The sequence below is a fragment of the Vigna unguiculata genome, chromosome 6 (assembly GCF_004118075.2).
Source record: "Vigna unguiculata cultivar IT97K-499-35 chromosome 6, ASM411807v1, whole genome shotgun sequence".
Taxonomy (NCBI): Eukaryota; Viridiplantae; Streptophyta; class Magnoliopsida; order Fabales; family Fabaceae; genus Vigna; species Vigna unguiculata.
This window is the reverse complement of record NC_040284.1, coordinates 501203-524422: the sequence shown is the minus strand read 5'-3', so window position 1 is coordinate 524422 and position 23220 is coordinate 501203. Positions and strand designations below refer to the sequence as shown.

The window sequence follows — 23220 nt, the reverse complement described above, 5'->3', positions numbered from 1 at the left end:
ATTGGCAAAAACTTATTTAATCACATGAATGTTTATAAATAAAATCGAAGTAAAGTTTCAATTGAGTTTAAAAACCTTTTAACTCATATCATTAGCATGCATGTAGATTTAAAATCATTACTTTTTACATGATTCAAAGATAAAAGACATAGATGAATTAAAACCTCAACAATAATAAAAAGAACAAAGAAATTATTTCATTCTAACCTCATAATCCATAATAAAATTACAATGGAATCAATCAAAGAAGTTTAACAATCCATAGATTGCGAAAGTAAAATAAAAATAGAGAGAAGAATAGAGAGAAAAAGGAAACGAAATTAGGCCCCCCTAAGGGTTCCAAAACTCTAAAGTTTCGAGCTTTTTTTTTTCTGCTTTCCCTGGTCTCTTTATATAGGACTTAGACTGGTTTTTTTTTTGTTGCTAAAATCTCTCAAATATCTTTTAAAATAATGATAAAGATAAATATTTAAAAATATTTGGAGAGATATAGACTATTTGACAAATATAGTTGGTTGATAATATCAATATCTAATATGATTAAATAAATTAATTACTTAAAGCTATATGATAAATTATCACCAATTAATATTTGTATTAATATTCCAAATCAACCCTTTGCAATCTCCTTAAATTATCTTCTAAATAATCCAATATCTTTAAGATATATTTGTTTGTTGTGGATCTAAAGAGATTCAAGAAGATATTGTCATATATAAAAAGATTTGGTAGTTATTATCTTTTAATATTTTATGATATAATTAAATAAGATAATTATTTAAAAATATCAAATAAAATATCTAAAGATATATTTTTCCCAAATTATCTTATATCATAAAGATAAAGAAAATCGCAAGGTCCAATTTTTTTGTTGCTCTCTTCTTGGTTTAGCCAAATTTCTTCACTTTTTCAAGCTTTTCTTGTCGTCTTTATGCAATGTTTTGCTTGGATTTTTGTGATTTTGATAATTTCTTATTCTTGGATTTATCTTTAAGGTGTCATGAAGCTTTAAGCAATTTATTTCCACACCTCCATGAGCTCAACTTAGCTGCAGCTGCACTAACACACCTCAAAATATCCAAAGAACATTTATGCAACTAAAAAGCTATTTTTAACATGTTTTTGTATCTCATGCTCAATAAACCCAATTATAGGAAATCCCAATTAAATCAATCTTTAAACACACATATTCATAATTAAACACTGAATGAGGGCAAAAATACGCACTTATTAGTCTTTCACTGGTATTGTGGTATAGAGTAAGTCTTTACATGTGCTTTTGTGGTGACAATGAACAGTTGAGTTGGTGAAGCAACTAATAAAAATTAATAGCGTATGGGGAGTAACCAATTAGTGTTATTGGAACTACTTCATTGAATAAACACGACTGTGTGTACAAAATTTTACGAAGAAAAAGACAGATTATTGTACAAGAAAAGCACTAATGTCTTTCACTAGTGTTGTGGTATAAAATAAGCCTTTACAATGTGTTTCTGCCATGGCAGTGAACAATTGAGTTGGTTAAACAACTAATAAAAATTAATAGCATATTGGGAGTAACTAATTAATGTTATTAGAACTACTTTATTGAATAAACATGACCATGTGTACAAAATCTTACGAAGAAAAAGACAAATAATTGTTCATAGAAAAACACTTACATCTTTCATTGGTACTATGGTATAGAGTAAGTCTTTACAATGTGCTTTTGTGGTGATATTGAACAGTTGAGTTGGTGAAACAACTAATAAAAATTAATAGCGTATTGAGAGTAACCAATTAGTGTTATTGGAATTACTTCATTGAATAAACACGACCATGTGTACAAAATCTTACGAAGAAAAAGACAGATAATTGTACATAGAAAATCACTTACGTCTTTCACTGGTGTTGTGGTATAAAGTAAGCCTTTACAATGTGCTTTTGTGGTGACAATGAACAGTTGAGTCGGTGAAACAACTAATGAAAATTAATAGAAAATTAGGCATAAATAGTTTGATGGTACTCACTTTCGTTTTGATGTTTTAGTTTGCTCCTCACTTTTAAAAAAGTTTAATTTGCGTCAACTTTTGAAAAAGTACTTCAATTAGGTCTTTTTTCAGAAAAATATTTTTAATGGCGTGCCACGTGTCAGTCTCTGAATTTTTTTCATTTTTATTATTTTTTATTTTTTTAAAAAAATTTAAATTTTTTTTGATTTTTTTGTGCAACATGTCAGGTCCCTAGTGTGACACGTGACAAGGTACTGCCACGTGTTAGTGTCACTACCAACGGTCATTGTCTTGATTTCAATTTAATGCCTAAATATGTCTATTTGTTTCAATTTAGTCCCCACATATGTCAATTTTTTTTTCAATTTAGTCCCCATGTAACACCCCATTTAAATAATAACTTTAATTTAAATGAAATGCCAAACAAATAGAAATTTAGAGACAAGTCCTGGAGTATAAACGCTACTCCTTACAATATCCAGAAAATGCTAGGCGAGCCAAGGCACTCCATGCTGCCAGATACAAATGAAATCCAAGGAGCTAACAATAGTTAATAGAGTAATAAAGAGTAAAGCAGTACATGGGTCATAGCCCTAAACAAAAGCCCAATTAGAACATGAAGTCCAGTCCAGGCAGACTATGCAGCGGAATCATCCCTTCCTTATTGACCTCGAGTGCCTCTCGCATCTGCTCAAATCAATAAATTGATGATCATCGCAAAAGGAGAAAAACCACACTTAAGACAACCAAACAAGCAAACAGGGTAAGCTAGAGTAGAAACCGTTTATCAAGCGGTCACATGCTATTACCCAATCCAAACAGTATTTATCAACCAATCATGTTACGACTCCTCAAGCAATACACTAGACTCAGACTCGACTCATCCGGATTACATATAATCTGGTCGGATTCAGCGGATGCTTGCACTTGTGGTGGATATCTCTGCTCACCCCCGAATTGCTCACCCCGAGCTAAGTGTTACAAGTGTTACAATGTCTCAATCCCCCCACACAAGGTTAACCCTTAATGAGTTTCAGGCCTCCTGTTGCAACTGCAGCGACACACCTCGAGCTCCCACGCGTTCTCGCTTAGGCGAGCATCTCTTGCCTGAGCGAGATAGTACCTCGCTCAAAACAAAAGCACTCCACCTGAGCGAGAGCTCGAGTGCGAACTAGGGTTTGTTTCTATAAGTCTCACCTAGGCAAGACAGGGTCGCTTGGGCAAAAATGTCAGGTCTCGCCACTGTTCTCCCTGCAACAGTCATATACTCGTGCCCAAACAGCAATACCTTTCTATCCAAACGTTTACAGTAGCACATCAACCACACAATCATGCAAACATTGACAAAATAAGCATGAATCGAGCTGACATGAAATCCCTAGCTTCCTTTACCTGGAAAAGGGTTGATAAGGGACTTTGGCAAGCAAACATAGAGCACAACAGCTCTGAAAATAGGCTTGGAACACTGGAAAACAGTGGAACAGATCTTAAGATTGAGCCCACTACAAACCCTAATTGGAAAAACATGAAACATGCTAAGAAAAGGTGATATGAGTTGGAGAGTAACTTACATGAGTGCGGAAACAAGTTGAACTATGGTGAAGACAATAATGTCTCAAACCCTAGCAGAGAAACGACAGCAGCTCTAAGGAATGGGAGAGACTGTTTTCTAAAAGTGAGGAAATGGAAACGTTAGGCAGATTAGGGTCGTGTTTTCCTCTTTGGGCCAGCCCTTAGGCCCATTAGATTAAAGGCAGCCCTTAAAATAAAAGGTTAATATTTAAGTGGGCCTTACATTCTCCCCAACAACAAAAATTTTTGTCCTCGAATATGAAAACTTACCAACCAAAAAGATGTGGATGTGATTTCCTCATATCCTCCTCCAACTCCCACGTATTGTCACCTGTCCTCCGATCCCAGATGACTTTGACAAGATTGACAAATTTTTCTCTGTGTTCCTCAACTTTGCTATCCTCTAAAGCAACTGGTGGTACCTCTATAGTGAGATCCTCTCTAATATGCACATCCTCGGCTTCCAACACATGAGACGGGTCAAAGACATACTTCCTCAACTGTGATACATGAAATACCGGATGAAGATTTGCCAACTGAGGAGGCAAAGCTATCTCATAAGCCCCGGGCCTAATCCTCCTCGAGATCTGATAAGGACCAAGGAACTTAAGAGAAAGCTTCCTTGAGTGGAGAGCCCTTCCCACACCGGTGGTTCAGGTCACCCTCAAGAACACGTGATCTCCAACCGTGAACTCCAAGGGTCTTCTCCTACGGTCCACATAGGCCTTTTGCCTACTCTGAGAAGCCTGCATCTTGTCTCTCACCAATCTCACTTTCTCAATGGTTTGCTCTAACAACTTCAGTCCAACCAACACTGCCTCCCCATCCTAATGCCAAGATAAGGGAGTCATACACTTCCTGCCATAAAGAGCCTCATAAGGCACCATGCCAATGCTCGCGTGGAAGTTGTTATTGTAGGTGAACTCTATCAAAGGTAGGACTTCATCCCAAGCACCCAGATGATCCAGTACATGTTTTCAACAAATCCTCAAGCGACTGAATCATCTTCTCAGACTAGCCATCGGTCTGAGGATGATAAGTTGAACTCATGGTGAGCTTGCTACCCAAAGCACTCTGTAGCGTCTGCCAAAACCGTGAAGTGAATCGTGGATCTTTGTCTGATACAATACTCGAAGGCAGTCCGTGCAGCCTCACAATCTCCTTAAAGTACAACTAGGCCAACTTGGCCATTGACATCCTCAAGTTCATTGCAAAGAAGTGAACACTCTTGGTTAATCGATCCACTATAACCTAGATGGTATCATGCCCCTTAAAAGTCTGTGGCAAATGGGTCACAAAATCCATGGAGATGCTATCCCATTTCCACACTGGTATTTCCAAGGGTTGTAGAATCACATCGGGTCTCTGATGCTCAACCTTCGCCTTTTGACACGTTAAGTAGGCTGATACAAATTGTGCTACGTCTTTCTTCATACCCTGCCACCAGAAGTTCTCCTTGAGATCTTGGTACATCTTAGTCACGCCGGGATGCAAACTAAGACGACTTTTGTGTCCTTCCTCAAGGATCAACTTCTTCACCTCCACGTCGCCAGGTACACATACTCTGCCTTGGAACCTCACTATACCATCACTACCCAAAGCAAATTCTCTCGCTTCATCTGACCCAAGATGTTCTCGCACCTAGTTCAAGCTGGCATCTAATAACTGCCTCTCCCTAACTGAATCCAAGAAATCACTATATATAGTTAAGGTACTACACCTAATGGACTCGGATCCCAACTCCACCTGTAGCTTCATATCCTTGAACTGCTCTAGTAGCTCCACCTCCTTTATCATAAGATGCGCGACGTGCACTGTCTTCCTAGTCAAGGCATCTGCTACCACATTTGCCTTTCCCGAATGATACAAGAGTTCAAAATCATAGTCCTTCAGAAATTCCATCCACCTTCTCTGCCTCATGTTCAACTCCTTCTGATTAAACAAATACTTAAGACTTTTGTGATCGCTGAACACACGGAACTGGGCACCGTAGAGGTAGTGCCTCCAGATCTTCAAGGCAAACACAATAGCCGCCAACTCCAAGTCATGAGTGGGGTAGTTTCTCTTATACACCTTGAGTTGCCTCGAAGCGTAGGCCACTGCCTTATTCTTCTACATCAACACACAACCCAACCCTAGATGAGAGGCATCACAATAAACCTCAAAGGGTTTTCCAACATCAGGGATCACTAGGATTGGAGCACTCATCAACCTCCGCTTAAGCTCTTGAAAACTCTCCTCACACTTGTTTGTCCAAGTGAAAGGTTGATCTTTCCGAGTGAGCTATGTCAGAGGTGCCACTATCTTGGAGAATCCCTTTATGAATCTCCTATAGTAGCCAGCTAACCTCACAAAGCTCCTGATCTTGGTTGCTGACTTGGGACTTTCCCACTTAACCACTACATCCACCTTTGCTGGATCCACCGCTATCCCCTGAGCGGAGATCACATGCCCCAAAAACTGTACTTCATTCATCCAGAATTCACACTTGGACAACTTGGCATATAGTTGCTTCTCCCTCAAGACACCGAGCACCAACCTCAAGTGTTCTGCAAGTTGTTCCTGAGTCTTGAAATAGATGAGTATGTCGTCTATGAAGACTACGACAAACTTATCTAAGAAGGGCCTAAAAATTCTATTCATGTAGTCCATGAACACCGTTGGAGCATTGGTCACACCAAAAGACATAACCACATACTCGTAGTGTCCATACCAGGACCTGAAGGCCGTCTTCTGCACATCATCCGCCTTCACTAGGATCTGATGATATCCCAACTGCAAATCTATTTTTGAGAACACCGACGACCCATGCAACTGATCCATCAAGTCATCAATTATCGGAAGAGGATACTTGTTCTTGATCGTCATTTTGTTTAACTGCCTGTAGTCCACACACAGACGTGAATTCCCATCTTTCTTCTTCACTAGCAACACTGGTGCTCCACATGGCAAAGTACTGGGTCAAATGAACTATTTCCCCAATAACCCCTCTATCTAATTCTTAAGCTCGACTAACTCTGCCAGAGCCATGCGATATGGGGCCATCGATACTAGACTGGTTCCAAGCACTAGGTTGATTGAGAACTCCACCTCTCTACTAGGAGGTAATTGTGGTACTTCATTTGGGAATACGTCTTCAAATTCTTGCACCACCGGTATGACAGACTTCATCTCCCCTCCCTCCACCTCTAAATGTGTGAAGATCATGAAACATTGCACACCGCCTTGTAGCTCCTTCCTAACCCCATGAGATGATAACAACACAAGTTCCTCTCAGTTGGGAAATAACAACTTATTCTCTCGACAGTCTATAAGGATGCGATTGGCAGGGAGCCAATCCATTCCTAGGATCACCTCCAACTCCTGTAGAGGTAGGCAGATCAGATTTACCTTGTACTTGCGTCCCTCCACCTCCACTAGACACCTAGCACACAAGGACGACGTCCTGATTAAGCTTGACGCTGGAGTAGATTCCACAAGTTCACACTGCAGCTCACACACCAGCAGACCCATATGTTTCACACAAGCATCTGACACAAAGGAGTGTGTCACTCCAGAATCATACAACACAAAACATTTCACCCCAGCAATCACAAAATACCCCATAACAAGGTTACTTGAGCCTACGACTTCCGCTCCCATCATGGCGTAAACTCTGCCTGTCGCTTGAGGCCTGTCGCCTTTATTTCTTTGCTGACACTGGTGGGGAGTCTGAACTGGAGGGCGTGTGACTACCCTAGCAAGAGTGGGGCAATCTTTCCCAAAGTGGTCTTCCTTCCCACAATTGTTGCACCTACGGTAACCTTCCATGCGTGGGCAGGCGCTCCTCAGATGAGGGCCCCCACATATGTAACACTGCACTCGACCCTACTGAGGAGGAAAGCTCCTAGGCCCTTGGGACTAATGGTGGGGTCTATCATACGGTCTTCCCCACTCTTCATCTCTCGACTTGGACCCAGACGGTCCACCAATCCTCTGTGGTTATTGTGGTTGTTGTGGGTGCTGACCTTCTATTTCACGCTTCATCTTCTCCATCACTCTGGCCTTTTCCACTAGAGCAGCAAAATCCTTGACGGACAATGGAGCCACCATCAAGCGGATATCACCGCGGAGACCATTCTCAAATTTGCGGCATCTCCATTCTTCGTCGAGCGGTAGAGTGTAGAAGTGGCTGAGGTGCTTAAACTTCTCAGCATACTCAATAACAAATTTCCCTCCCTGGGTCAACTAGAGGAATTCTACCTCCTTGGCATACCTCTCGTTGTTAGGGAAATATTCAGAGAGAAATTTCTCCCTGAATGCCTCCCAAGTCACAGGCTCGTCTTTCTCCTCCATGATGGATTTGGTGTTGATCCACCAATGCTCCGCTTCTTCGGTGAGCATATATACAGTAAATGCCAGCCTGTTATCTACCGGACACATCTTCGCATCAAAGATCCTCTCCATATCCTTTAGCCATTGGTATGCGGCGTCAAGACTCGTCTTGCCTCCAAACTTCATGGGGTGATGTTTCAGAAAGTCCTCCAGACTCCACTCCCTAGCTGTAGGTCGTGGCTCGAGACCAAAAGTAGGTGCAGTTGTCCTGTTCTCTTCCAGCTACCGGAGAGCTTTCATATGCTACCGGTGAGCATCCTTAGCAACTACTCTTGCAGCCTCTATCTGTTACATCACCAACTGTTGTTGGTCTAGCGACGCTGTCTATCGCTGCATTGATGCCTCGTGTTGTTGCATCATGACTGTACTCTGTTGCGTCATGGCAGCTACCATCACCTCTATTGCCCTGGCGATATCGGGTACTTCACCTTGGGAGGATTGCGGAGTCCTACGAGGAGGTGCCATAGTTCACTGACACATAGGAAATCACTTGGTTAGGCTTGATAAGATAGGAATTTAACTAATAACACTCAAAAAGACACATAGAAAGCTAAAAGGACATCCAAGTCCACAGACCTAAGGAATGACCGCTCTGATACCATAAATGTAACACCCCATTTAAATAATAACTTTAATTTAAATGAAATGCCACACAGATAGAAATTTAGAGATAAGTCTTGAAGTATAAATGCTACTCCTTACAATATCCAGACAATGTTAGGCGAGCCAAGGCACACCATGATGCCATATACAAATGAAATCCAAGGAGCTAACAATAGTTAATAGAGTAATAAAGAGTAAAGCAGTACATGGGCCATAGCCCTAAAGAAAAGCCCAATTAGAACATGAAGTCTAGTCCAGGCAGACTATGCAGCAGAATCATCCCTTCCCTGTTGACCTCGAGTGCCTCTCGCATCTGCTCACATCAATAAATTGATGATCATCGCAAAAGGAGAAAAATGACATACAAGACAACCAAACAAGCAAACAGGGTAAGCTAGAGTAGAAACAATTTGTCAAGCAGTCAGTCCGCTCTAAGTGAGACTAATTGACTCCTTAGAGTGTCAGGATGCAACCTTACCTTGAATCCTTACCAAATTATATAGATGGGGAACCACCATGAATTCTCACTAACAGGGGTCATGGAATTACGTCCCGACCACTGAAGCACGACTAAGAAGTCTCATTTAGAGACTCATTGATTTATGTATTGACCTCATACCAAATATATTCAAAGAACCAAATAATATCAATCATGCATATAAAACCTCATGCCATCCTTATTCATATTCCATGTTTAATCCATACCATCTCATTCTTCCCAATTCGTGAATATAAAGTTTCATCTCATACCAATACCATTGCCACTTTAATACCAACCATATCATTCATTTTACACGCCAAGATCACACCAACATATCAATTCAATTCATAACTACATATATCTCATGCCTTTATCAAACTTCATATTTTAAATATGTAAATCAATCAACCAAACAGTCCATAACAACCAAGTGCAGAAAAACAGCGAGGCCTACAACAGGTCTCGCTCAAGCTAGAAGCCCTCGCTCAGGCGAGAGGAGTCCCCTCGCTCAAGCTACAGGCCCTCACTTAGGCGAGATCGCGACAGAGGCCTTGGGAGGTTTTTTGCATACTCGTGCGGCGAGCCCTCCTCACCTGAGCGAGCCAACTCCTCGCCCAAAGGTGAGGTTCCTCGCCTGGGCTGCAATTGTAGCGATACACCTTGAGCTCCCACGCGTTCTCGCTTTGGTGAGCATCTCTCGCTTGAGCGAGATAGTACCTCGCTCAAAACGAAAGCCCTCCGCTTGAGCGAGAGCTCGAGTGCGAACTAGGGTTTGTTTCTACAAGTCTCGCATAGGCAAGACAGGGTCGCTTGGGCGAAAATGTCGGGTCTCGCCATTGTTCTCCCTGCAACAGTCATATGCTCGTGCCCAAACACTAATACCTTTCCATCCAAACATTTACAATAGCACATCAACCACACAATCATGCAAACATTGACAAAATAAGCATGAATCGAGCTGACATGAAATCCCTAGCTTCCCTTACCTGGAAAAGGGTTGATAAGGGACTTTGGCAAACAAACATAGAGCACATCAACTCTGAAAATAGGCTTGGAACACTGGAAAATAGTGGAACAAATCTTAAGATTGAGCCCACTATGAACCCTAATTGGAAAAACATGAAACATGCTAAGAAAAGGTGATATGAGTTGGAGAGTAACTTACATGAGCGCGGAAACAAGTTGAACTATGGTGAAGACAAGGATGTCTTAAACCCTAGCAGAGAAACGACATCAGCTCTAAGGAATAGGAGAGACTATTTTCTGAAAGTGAGGAAATGGAAACGTGAGGGCACATTAGGTTCTGGTTTTCCTCTTTAGGCTAGCCCTTAGGCCCATTATATTAAAGGCAGCCCTTAAAATAAATGGTTAGAATTTAAGTGGGCCTTACACCCCACATAAATCCTTTTGATTTAATTTAGTCCCAATTTTTTTTTTTCAAAATAGAGAAATATTGTTTCTCTTAATACGAAATTATTATTTATATATATGTTATATTGATATTTATTATTAAAAATACTTACAAAATGTATTGATATTTATATTAAAATTTAAAACATGGGTGAACAATAAAAAATATATAATATGTTATAATGGCATTTTCAAAATAAAGCAATATTATCTCTTTCTTAAATTTGAAATTTGAGACCAAACTTATTATTTATATAAATGTCATACTCATTTTTTTTCTCAAAATAGTGCAATATTGTCTCTTTCTTAAATTTGAGACCAATCTTATTACTTATATAAATGTTATACTTATATAAGAGATACAATATTTCTCTATTTTGAAAAAAAAAATAGGACTAAATTGAAGTAAATAGACATATGTGGGGACTAAATTAAAACAAATAGACATATGTGCGGACTAAATTGAAATCAAGATAATAATACTTGGTAGTGACATTAACACGTGTCAGTACCTTGCCACGTGGCAATAATAATGCCACATGTCACACTAGGAACATGCCACGTGGCAAAAAAAAATTAAAAAGATGAAAAAAATCCAAAGACTGACATGTGGCACGTTATTAATGGCGTTAATAATGTTTTTTCTGAAAGGGACCTAATTGAGGCACTTTTTCAAAAGTTGGAACGTAATTGAAACTTTTTTAAAAGTAGGGACCATACTGGAACATCCGAACGAAAGTGAGAATCATCCGATTAATTAAACCTAGAATTTAAGAGTGTGTTAGGAGTAACCAATTAGTGTTATTAGAACTACTTCATTGAATAAACATGACCATGTGTACAAAATCTTATGAAGGAAAAAGATAGATAATCGTACATAGAAAAACACTTATGTCTTTCATTGATATTGTGGTATAGAGTAAGCCTTCCCAATATGCTTTTGTGGTATTAGTGAACATTGAGTTGATGAATCTATTAATGAAAATTGTAGCATATTGAAAGTGATTGGAATTTGGGTGCACTTTTTTGGTTCATTTCGATCTAATTTGGGTGCACATTAACCAACTACATAATTCTAAAAATAATAGTGATTGGAATTCCGTTTAGCATTATCTACCTCTCTCTTTCATACTTTTTATACAATATAAAAAACTAATAGTGGTAATTTTCATGCACATTAATAAGAAAATATAAAAATAAAAGAAATTATAATTAAAATAAATAATTATACAATGATAATCATTTATCATTTAAATTATAATTAAAACAATAAAAGAAATTATAATAATGGTAATTTAAATTTTATAAAATTAATTATAAAACAAAAAAAAAATATTAGTATACAAATAAAAATGAATAAAAAGAAAAAAATTCCTTTTTTTAAATAAACAAATTAAAATAAATATATTCTACTATAAAAATAAAATAAAATAATTAAAATATAAACTATTAATCAAAATACTTCTAATATACAATTGAATTTAAAATTTGTCCATATATCGCAAAGGGTATTGTAATATTGTCTTTACTTTCATAAGTAATTACAACTATTTGAGAGTATTATGTTCTAAAAAAAATACAATGTACATTTTCATTCCTCTTCATCTTGATCTTCCTAAGGTAAGAGACTCCATCCAATGTTTCTTACACATAAATCACAACACCCTCATTCTCCTTAAGTTTGTTTTTCTTATAGGATCTGATTGGTGGCCAACCCATTATCTTTGTCTTGTAATACATGTAAACACATTCAATGAGTCACTCAATTCAAAATCATCAAACACACAAAAAACTTCAACGCATCCCCACTCATCAACACAACATGAGAAAAAGGCCTTTGAGTTCTAATAATAATATGTTAATGGAACTTACTTGGCTGGAAGTGTTGCCTCAATTTTCAACAATTTTTGAGCATTAGAAATAGTCTTTTGAGAAGTTTTAGTTTTGTTGGTAATTCTAACCGCACTAACACAAAAAAGGCCTTCAACGTCACCTGTTTAACGTTTGCTCAAAAGAACACCAACGTAAAAAATGACCGGTGGCAGTTTTGTAAATAACTGGACAAATTTAACGTCTACCCATCAACGCCCCGACGTCAAGTAACGTCGGCCCACCAGCGCCCCGACGTCATCTTCAAAAGGACGTCGGCCCTAGAGCTCCCTGACGTCAAATTACATCAGCCCCAGAGCTCCCAAACGTTAAATTACGTCGGCCTGGCACAACACAGACGTTAATTTTTTCCTAAAACCAGCGCGAACCCCTCTTCTCCCCTCTGTTACGTTGCGCGTTCTTCTCCTCCGTGCCGGCGAAATCGAGAGCCACCATTGCAGGTCAGTTGTTCGTTTTCCACCACTGAAAGTTGTTGGGTTTTGATTTGTGGATTGATTTAGGAGTTTTGAACCGAATATTTTTCGTTTTTGTCCCCATTTTGCAGTGTTATTCTTCGTCTCCGTGGTGTGTGAAACGGAATATTGGCCTCGCACATTCTCCCCTCCGTGCCGGCGACGACGCCATTGCAGGTACATTTTTTCATTTCCACCACTGAAAGTTGTTGGATTTTGCTTTGTGGATTGGTTTTGAGTTTTGAGCCCAATATTTATCGTTTTCGTTCCCATTTGGTAGTGTTTTTCTTTCCCATATTTGGCCAGCCAGTAGCACGTTCGGCCCCTAAGACCACTCTCCTCCAACTTCGATTTTGGTTTTGCAACAAGAGGTTAGCTTTACTTATCCTTCTTTTTGCATTTTGTTAGTGTGTTCATATTGTATGTATGAAATTGAATTTTTTTACCGTTGTAGTTTAACATTTTGAATATTTTTTAGTTAGTTTTTTGGGTCTACTTTTTTATTTTGAATTTTTGTATTAATATTTACATAATTTTGAAAGAAATTTATGTTTATTGTTAGATTTCTTTTATTTAAAATATTTTCAATTTTATTTGATTTTTTAATACTATGGTTGCATTGTTGTTTTATATATGAAGATTTATTATAATTTTAATTAAATACTGAGCGAACCTTAGTTCCCGTTTAAGATTTAGTACAAATGATTAAATGTTTAATCGTTTGTATTAAATCTTGAATTGTCTGATCGGACAGTTTGAAAGAATTATTTTTCATAATTTGTTATAACGCATACATTTAGGTTTATGCATAAATTTCACAAAATTTCGATTGAGGCTAATTTGTGTTGTTCTCTGGATGCATACTTGATTGTGATCATGATTAATCACTTTCATTTCGTGTACTTCAGAGACCAATGCGAAATGCTGTCAAAATTTTGTGAAATTTATGATGTTTGACTTATTTGTATATGTGTTAGAAAATTATGAAAAATAATTTTTTCGAATGGGTAGGGCCTCACCTAGTGAGAGTTAAAAGTTTGAGATTGATTGAGTTTTTTACGAACATAGTATGGATCGAAGCTGGATGAATGAGCTTCGCATAAGTGAAGAGTATGAAAAGGGGGTTTCTGATTTTTTGCAATATGTTCAAGAACACGCAATCTCAAGTAACGGGACATATTTTTGTCCTTGTGTTCGTTGTCTTAATCAAATACGTCATGACTTGGGAACAATGCGTGATCATCTATTCATCTTTGGTATAATGAGAAGTTATACACTTTGGACTTGGCATGGAGAAGTATTAGACAAGCCTACGACGTCACGAGGAACAAATTATGTAGACGACTGGATGAATGATCATTTAGAAGATATGGTACGTGATGTTGGGGAGGAGAATTTTGGAAAAGTTCATTTATATGATTCTCTTAAGTCCGATTCAGAGGAAGAATTGTACCCAGGATGCACTAACTTTACGCGACTGTCAGCAACTTTGAAATTATTTAGTTTAAAAGCAAGGCATGGATGGACGGATACAAGTTTCACAGAATTGTTGGAGTTGTTAAAGGAGATGCTTCCAGAAAATAACATGTTACCTATCCGTAATTACGAGGCGAAGAAAGTTTTATGTCCAATGGGTTTGGAATATCAAAAGATACATGCATGCCCAAATGATTGTGTTTTATACAGAGACGAGTTTGCTTCACTGAAGGCGTGTCCAACATGTGGTTTATCGCGATTTAAAAAGAAAATTGATGGAAATAGTGGCGATGAAGACAAAGATGGTCCACCTGCTAAGGTGATGTGGTACCTTCCTATAATACCTAGATTCAAACGACTATTTTCCATTAAAGAAGATGCAAAAAACCTGAAATGGCACGTTGATGGAAGAAAGTGTGATAATCTTCTTCGACACCCAACTGATTCTCCACAATGAAAGAAGATTGATGAAACATTTCCAGAATTTGGTGCTAAGCCAAGAAACTTAAGACTTGGACTTGCTACAGATGGTATGAATCCTTATGGGAACTTAAGTAGCAAACATAGTTCATGGCCAGTTTTGCTGATGATTTACAATTTATCTCCTTTGTTGTGCATGAAGAGGAAATATATGATGTTGTCTATGATGATATCGGGTCCTAGACAACCTGGAAATGACATTGATGTGTACCTAAAGTCGTTGATCAATGATTTGAAACTGTTATGGGAAGAAGGTGTCGATGTGTATGATTCATATTCTCAAGAATTGTTTTGTTTGCGTGCAATGTTGTTTTGCACCATAAATGATTTTCCAGCATATGGAAACTTGAGCGGTTACAGTGTTAAATGTCATTTTGCATGTCCCATTTGTGAAAAAAACACGACTTATATTCAATTGAAGCACGGTCAGAAAACTGTGTATACAAGACATCGAAAGTTCCTTCCTTGAAATCATCCTTATCGTAGAATGAAAAAAGCATTTAATGGAAGTCTTGAGGATGAAGTTGTAGCGAGACCCCGCAATGGTGAAGAAATATACAACCAAGTGGAAAACATTGACATTGTGTTTGGGAAACATCCAAAGAAAAAGACCACGGAGAAAAGCATTTGGAAGAAACGATCAATCTTCTTTAATATTCCATATTGGTGTAAACTTGAGGTACGACATTGTATAGACGTGATGCACATTGAAAAAAATGTATGTGATAGCGTCATCGGGACTTTACTAAATGTAAAAGGAAAGACTAAAGATGGAGTTAAAGCACGACAAGATTTGGCTGAAATGGGCATCCGTTCTGAGTTACATGCACAATCAATTAGAAGACGAACCTACCTGCCTCCAGCTTGTCACACTCTTTCTAGAAAAGAGAAGCAAATTTTTTATGAGTATTTAAGAAGTGTGAAGGTCCCCCAAGGTTACTCTTCAAATATTAGTAGCCTTGTTTCTATGCAAGATTTAAAGTTAGTCGGTTTCAAGTTTCACGATTATCATGTGTTGATGCAACAACTTTTACTAGTAGCTTTTCGAGCCATCTTACCTACTTCTGTCAGAGGTATTCTAACACGTTTGTGTATGTTCTTCAATGCCATATGCAAGAAGTTTATTGACCCTCGAGTGTTAGACGATTTGGAAAATGAGGCCATTAGACTATTGTGTCAATTGGAAATGTATTTTCCACCTTCATTTTTTGATATCATGGTTCATTTGATAGTTCATCTTGTGAGGGAAATTCGATTATGTGGGCCAGTTTTCTTGAGATGGATGTACCCAGTGGAAAGATACATGAAGATCTTAAAGGGATATGTCAAGAATCAGTATCGACCAGAAGCTTCAATTATAGAGCGGTACATTGCAGAAAAAGCCATTGAATTCTGCTCAAGTTATATGCCAAGTTGTGAACCAATTGAAGTTCCTAAGACTAGACATGAAGGCAAATGTGAAGGTAAGGGTGTGCGTGGAGTGAAGATTCAAAGTGTTAGTAGAAAATTAGTTGATCAAGCCCATTTGTACATCTTAAACAACACTGTAGAGGTCATTCCTTACATTACGCAACACATTGATGAAACGAAATCAGCAAATCCACGAATGAGTGAAAAATGGACACTTAATGAACATAACAAAACATTCTTATCATGGTTTAAGAAAAATGTTTACGCGACTCCAAATGTTTCTAAAACTCTATTGAGGCTAGCTCATGGACCGAACAATGATGTCATTACATATGGCGGGTACTACATAAACAATCATTGTTTCTATTCAAAGATGGAAGATGACAAAAGTAGAGTTCAAAATAGTGGGGTTATACTTCAAGCTGAATCTATACATTTTGCCAGTTCTAAGGACAAGAATCCAATTACAACATCCATGAGTTACTTTGGAAAAATACACAAAATATGGGAAGTTGATTATGTGACTTTTAGAGTGCTAGTTTTCATGTGTAAATGGGTTGATAGTAATTCGGGTGTTAGCACAGATGACTTTGGCTTTACTTTGGTGGATCTTAACAAGATGAGTGATACAAATGAAACATTTATTATGGCTAGTCAAGCAAGACAAATTTTTATGTCATTGATCCAGCCAATTAGAAATTGTCAGTTGTATTAGAAGGAAGAAACATGCACGTAAATGATGATGAAGATTGTCTAGACATACTTGAGACAACGTCTTTCTCATCAAGAACCATTCAAGACAAAGTTGATGATGTAATTGATGACATCCATGCTATTCGAAGTGATCACAATGAAGGCATATGAGAGAACACAATTTCTTGATAGGTGTTTATTTAATAATATTGTCACATTTACAATTTTTTATTTTTCTTGTTGTTTTAATATAATAGACGTTAATTGAGTATATTTTCATTGTTAACATTTCCTAATGATATGTTTTAGGCATGACAAGCTCCGGATCAGACCAGGAGGGACCTGGTAGATATATGACTCGGTTGTCGGATGTCACAAACCGATGAGAGAGGATGCCGGTCCACATTGATCCTCGATCGGGTGAACCCAGTGGCCCTTGGGAAAAAAAGTATCGTAGCTACATAGGAATGTTGGCCAAAACGAAAGTTTCTATTGCAATTGCATGTTGGGATGACGTCACGGAGGTTGAGAAGAACCTCCTATGGCAGAATCTTGTGGTATGTTTACTTAAACCAACTATAGTATTTTTTTTATGTTACTATTAACATAACATATTTTATGTTTCAAACAACACAAATTTGAGATTACTCCGAACACTGAGCGAATTAGAAAGATTCACATAGCCACCAGATGGAGAGACTTCAAGGCAAGGCTCACACGTTTATATGTGTTTGGAGATATACAACATGACACTCCTTGTGAGAAGTACAAAATCTCTGAGGAGGAGTGGATGCAATTTTGTGCATGTAGAGAGTCTGGAGACTAGCAGGTTTGTTTGTTAAATTTGTTTATAGTGACACTAGTCATACATTTGTGTATTAAAACTATTAAATAATGTTATGTGTGACAGGAAAAAAGGACAACAACCCAACAAAGACAAAAACTTAATGATACATCACACGTACTCTCTCGAGGTAGTTATGCATTATTGGAGAAAAAATTGAAAAAGTCTCGTGCACAGTCTCTGGGACTTGAGTCCCCTGACCTAGTGGATGCAATTCCTAGGTACGAGATGTGGAAGGCTGCTCGGACTAAGTCCGATGGGCAAAAGACATCACAATCAGCTCAAATCATATCTCAAAAAATAATAAGTACAAACCTTATTTGACTATCATAGTTCATATGTTTCTCCTTTTGATTAAACTTTCTTTTTTGGTGTAGGATGAATTAATTGAGCAAGAGACTCAGGGTTTGTTTGTTGGCCATGGTCGGGACGATATACTCACAACGACAATTGGAAGGCCAGAGCACCCAGGACGTGTGTGTGGTGTTGGAGGTGCCATTTCGAGATTACTTTGGTCCTCCACAAAGAAGTAATGAATCGTTGAGTCAAGAGGCCTTGAGGAAGATGGAGCAACAAATGGAGGAAAGATTCAACCAACGCATGGGAATTATGGAGAAACGTTTTATGGAACAACTTCAACAACAACAACAAATACAAAAAACACTTGAAGAAAAGCTTCAGTCCATGCAGCAACAGAACATGGAATTACCCACTCAAGCTCCAACAGGACAACGTGTGAGTACAAAAGGCTCATGCTCTGGTGTAGATAATACTAACTACACAAGTCAGTATGAGCTATTGGTTGATGAAGACCCCCCGTGCGTAGTGGCCATAGGATGACAACTTCAGGGTGGGGAGACTATCCATGGTGTTCCTCTATTGCCCTAGTATGCGCGTGTGATGATTGATGAAGTTCGAGATCCCCATGCTCAAGTGCCTGTGCCAACTTCAGAAATCCAATTTGTTGGGGAAGCTTTAGGCACATTTATGGCTTGGCCTAAAGCATTGATCATGCCATACTTTAGCCTACCAAAGGTATTATGACATCATGTTTTTAGTAGTTCAATCTTACAATTTATAAAACTTTTAATGTTAAACCTTTCTAAATCTTTATTTCAATCCACTCGTCCTGAAAAACAGCCGGTCCGACGTCCACGTGTAATACGTGAAGATGATGAAATGACAGAAGCAGAAGATGATCCTCTAGGAAAGCTGCTTCTGAAATTACACAAGTTGAAAAGAGGACCGGTAGAGCTAGAGTGGGAGTTAAGAGTATTTGGCCTCCATTATCATGTCCCATTGTACATAAACCTGAATGATGCACTAGAGATCATTACAGGTGACAAGATGTTAAATATTTCAATCATACAACTATGGTGCATGTAAGATTTTTTTTATTGTATTTCATATTTAAAGCAAGGAATTGGTACCTTTTAATATTATACCTAATTGTCTTCTTGTAGGTACATGGACAAAGTCATTGTGGACCAAAGTCGATCTTCCGTCTATGGATTCATTGAACCTCAAACAATTCAACCTTCGGGAAACTTACCTGACCACATCAAACTTTATTTGCAAACATGGATGGTTGAGTCAAATAGAGAGATCTACTTTGCACCATACATTGATTCGTAAGTGTTTTTGCTAATAATATTTTGTGAAGTATTATTAATTATTTTGGCTAAGTACTTGTGATTGATGGTAGGTATCAGTGGCGGATCTTGACCTATATCTTTGGGGGAGCCAAAATAATACATTCAAAATTTGTATTATTAATACAATAAAAACATGAGTATAATTGTAACTATAAAAGAATTCACACACATAAGTAAAATATAAGTATATATAAGTATATAAATGATTGTCCTTAATTTCTTAAGATCCTTAATCAATAGTTAAGTTTCTTAAAATCTTTCTTCAATAATTAAAACAAAACTAAAAGTAATTGAATCAGAGCTAAAATTGTCTACAATAAATTCATCTTTCATTTTATTTTACAATATATATATATATATATATATATATATATATAAACTTAAGACTGAAAAATAATTTATCATAAACTAATAAAAATTAAAATATCTAATTCCTAGAAACAAAATATATGATAATCAAGTTACACTTAAAAATCGGTTATGAAAAAACATATAATACATTACTTTTTTCTTCTATATTATAAACAATGAATAAACCAAAGGCTTATATTTCTTCAAGTGAGACAATACAATTACCTTTTTTTATCTTCGATAATGGAAGAGAATAAAGGAGAGAGATGAGAACAAAAATAATGAATTTGTGTCTAATTATTTTTTTTTTCATAAATAAACGAAAGAAACACAAGTAAAGAGAGAGATGAGAGCAAAAATAACGAGTTTGTGTCTAATTTCATTTTTTTTCATAAACAAAAGAAAAACACTCACAAATGAGTGTGAGAAATCACTACAATATATAAAAAATTAAAAAATAATTGGAAAAAAATAAATAAAAAATAAAAATAAAAAAATATTTTTTTATCTTTTAATTCTTTATTATATTTAATTTATGTTTTATTATTTATTAATATTAAATATTATACTTTATAAAATGAATAAAAATATATTCAATTAAACTTTCATAAATTTTCAACATTTTCAATATATATAATAAATAATTTAAAACATTTTAAAATAAAATATATAGTTTAAACTTTTTTTAAATAAAATATATAACTAAAAAAATTTCAAAAAAAATAGAGGGGGCCAGGGCACCCGCCTGCCCCTCTTATAATCAGCCATTGGTAGGTATCATTGGCAACTTTGTCTCATCATTCCAAGACAATGCCTAGTTGTATGGTTTTGTTCATGCCATAGGAAGATTCCACCAGCTTTTAAAAACATGTTACAAGAGTAAGTATTATTTTTTTTTCAATTCTAACCTATGTATCTACTTAGTTATAAACACTTACATATGTTTTATGTTTCCAAAATTTCATTAGAATTGTGGGTAAGCCTAGAGGCCAACAACTTAAAGTCATATATCCAAAGATTAGAACTCATTCATTTTAAAGTTATTAATTTCTATATGTCAACTTATGACTTTGATGTGTTTATTTTATTTGTAATGTTCAGTGTAACAAGCAAGAAGATTCATGGGAATGTGGATATTATGTCATGTCTTGGATAAGAACAATCATTCGAGCTGCAATTAAGGATGAATGGATAGAGGTAATTATATATATCTTTCACATATTATAACTCATATCAAACTTTAAAGAATGATATTCATACATAATGAAATTGTATTACTTTTTCAGCAATTCAAGAATCCATCACCTCTGCCAGATGACATTATCCACACACTAAGACAGGAATGGGCAACATATCTATTGGAGAGATGGAGTTGATACCACATGAATTAGAACTCGTTTTAAAAACTTTATTGTGCAAGAATTTCATGTTGAAACTTTTAGTTTGTTGTTATTTATATTAGTTTAGAATATATGTTGAAACTTTAGTTCTATTATATATAACTGTAACTCTAGAATTGTGCTGAAAGTATTATGAAATTGTTCTGGGAATTTTCTGATTTTCAAGTGTGTGGATGTTGTAAAAACAGTCAAATTTTTTTTAAAAAATGGAGCAGTTTGACGTCTAGTGTGGCCTGACGTCTATCTATACCAGGGCCGACATTATTTAACGTCTGACGGGCTTTGACAAACGTTAAATTGCTCAAGTTTTTCCCTCTTTTCAGCGCGAAAATTGACGTCTGCTGTTACTGGCCCCGACGTTGGATAACGTCGGACTCTTAAAGGACCGACGTCAAGTGACGTCTGCTATTTTTTCGACGTTATTTTGACGTCACCCGGTATGACGTCGATGTTTGAGCAGACGTCAAAAGTCAAAAATGTCGGATGTTAAAATGCTTTTTTGTGTTAGTGCCGGTGAATGCAGTGTTTTTTCCTAAGTTCCTTATGAATTCACTGTCATGTTAGCAAAAGCACCTCCTACAAGTTTTCTACAATAGAGAGCTAACTATCCTTTCACTTGATTATTTCCTATGAATATCCAAAAGTAATACTTCAAATCAACATGCAATAATTTTTTTCTTCCTTTTCATTGCACATACCACAAAAACAAGAATGTTCTCTAAAAAAGATAACCTAAAAAAACAATGATGTTTAGGTAATTCAAAAACGAAAATATGAATCAATTGACCCTACCCAAGTATATATATATATATATATATATATATATATATATATATATATATATATATATATATATATATATATATATATGGTTTGTATAAACAAAGGAAAGAATACGCATTCAATTAATCCCTTTGGTGACCCTTCAAAATTCAAGCCACTCTTTGCCATTTCAAAAGAGAAACAAGCACCTAACTTGAGTGACAACCACACACTTACATTTCTCTTCAAAGACCATCTTTCTTATTATTTCAATGCTAGTATCACTCCTTAGCTATAATTATGACTACATCTTAACCAAATTTTCACATTTACAACTACCTTAAATATTTAGAGTCTGAACTCCTTCCCCCACAGTACAATAATTCTAAGTGAACATATAATCAGTTATTTAACTCTTACCTGCAATGCCACTAAAAAGAGGCACTCCACAAAGCTTTCGCACCTTTACCATATCTCTTGTGAACCTATTTGATCCTTTCAGCAGACCTGCAAATTTCATTGCAAGTCTAATTAAATGAAGCAACACAAGTGTCTCACTATACTTTGTCCTAGTGTAGCTAAAAAAGGAGTGAATATTGTTGTGATATGCGTAGTATGGAACAAGTGTAAAGAATCCAACAATTTTAATGACAAAGTCCTCATACGAGGTTAGTTTATGGGAGATTGAGAAAGCTTGAATAGCTAGCTATATTTACATGAACATCATCATCAACTTTGATATAGAAGTCAACATCCCATAAGTTAACAACCACTTAACCAGAAAAGATGAGATTTTGAATACTACACATGATTTATAAGAATCATAACAGAAAGATACTAAGACTAAGATTGAAATTAAGATATATAGCACCCAGTCAAAATTGCACTATCAAAATAAATTAGAAACCCCGAGATTCCTTCTACTAACACAATACAACACTATTCAAACTACCATCAAATCGGAGTTCCCAAATCAGTGAAAATTGAAAACGAAGAAATGTTCAATTCTCTTTTGAGCAAGTGAATATTATCAGAACCCAAACCATACCATTAAAAACTGAAACAGATAGGAAGAAACAAGACTTCACGCTACAAGAGAAAACGGTCCTCATTGACGCAGCATCGCCAAGAGAACGCGAGATCTGATGTTGGCCCGGTTGGACAAGAGTCTACAAAAACCTACGTCAAGAATAAATGAGAAAATATATCAAAATTATTATTTTCTTTCTAAATATTTTTATCTTTTCATTTTATTTTCTATTTTTACCAAGCAACATATATTTCACTTTATTTTACTTTTCTTAATATCAGTTTTCTCCTATTTACAGAGTCTGTGGACGATAGTGCTTTTCTCACATAAGATTTTTTGGCTTTTG

At 36.6% G+C, this 23220-nt stretch overlaps 1 long non-coding RNA gene across 1 annotated transcript; it reads right to left on the bottom strand.

Annotated features, from left to right (window-relative positions):
• Positions 1 to 2415: 2415 nt before the first annotated feature.
• Positions 2416 to 23017, bottom strand: LOC114189168. Its single transcript, XR_003605577.1, has 3 exons — positions 22893 to 23017; positions 22265 to 22351; positions 2416 to 2678 (listed from the first exon to the last, which is right to left on the bottom strand). It is a non-coding gene; the product is annotated as an uncharacterized LOC114189168 (long non-coding RNA).
• Positions 23018 to 23220: the final 203 nt, after the last annotated feature.